The sequence below is a fragment of the Halyomorpha halys genome, unplaced genomic scaffold, assembly GCF_000696795.3.
Source record: "Halyomorpha halys isolate HHAL.00 unplaced genomic scaffold, Hhal_1.1 Scaffold11.1, whole genome shotgun sequence".
NCBI classification, from domain to species: domain Eukaryota; kingdom Metazoa; phylum Arthropoda; class Insecta; order Hemiptera; family Pentatomidae; genus Halyomorpha; species Halyomorpha halys.
The window spans coordinates 2107532-2108662 of record NW_027111958.1 but is presented as its reverse complement, the minus strand read 5'-3'; positions in this window follow the sequence as shown (position 1 = coordinate 2108662).

The following is a 1131-nucleotide window of genomic DNA, read 5'->3' as shown; positions in this document are numbered from 1 at the left end:
GATGGTTGGAAAGGTTTATATGGAATTTTGAGAATTTGGTTGGTATGAGGTCAAGAACAAAAGGGGTATGTAGGTCATGGTGTAGTGTTCTGTTGGAAACGTAATAAGGTGCATTAACTATGGTTCTAAGGATTTTGGATTGAAAGGATTGGATACGTTTGATGTTCGACGGTTTAGCTGTTCCCCAAAGTTCAAGTTAGTTGAGGAGGAAAAAAAAAAAAAAGTGTCGAAATGCTAAACAAAAATTATTTTTCATTCGGAGCTCCATATCTTTAAAACTACCAACACTAGAAAACCTAAGAGAACGTATTTTAAAGTAGAGTAAATTTGCTAAAAGATGAGCCCTGATAGAGCTATTTACGTTCAATTGTTATATTATAGTTGTTTTAAAAGCAACATGTAGTGAAAAATCAGTAGTTAGTTAATTTATTTTGAGAAATCTATATCTCAGGAACCATTCGGCGTACAGATGTCTATTAGCACTCAAATTAAAGTTAATTTAATGTATTATATTGATAGTTTATGACGTTTATCTTCGTAGGAGTAGTTTTTATGATATTGAATGCTTTCAGACATCTGTACCTCTTAATGGTGCATGGGATATATATTTTTTCATTAGTCAAAGATTTTATCTGAACAACTAGAAATTAACGTTTTGTGCATTAATTTTCACCAATATCATGAAAAATACTACTTTTTATGAAGATAATAAACGTAATAAACCACTTTATAGTTCATTAAACTATCTTTAATATGAGTGCTAATAAACATCTGTACGTCAAATGACTCGAGATATAGTTTACTATAAGGGTTCATCTTTAAGCAAATTAATTTACTCTACCTTAAATGATATTCTAATAGCTTATCTAGTTTTGTAGGTAGATTTAACGACATGGAGGAGTTCAGAAAGAAAAATTAAATTTTTTTAACATTTTGAAACAGCCGCTATTAGTTATTTTCCCTAACTACACTTGGTAGATTCATAAATTTTAATTAGTAATTATATATAGTTTTCATTAAAGTCATAAAAAATTGGGGTGAAATAAATTACTTTTATTCTCTCTCTCTCTCTCTCTCTCTCTCTCTCTCTCTCTCTCTCTCTCTCTCTCTCTCTCTCTCTCTCTCTCTCTC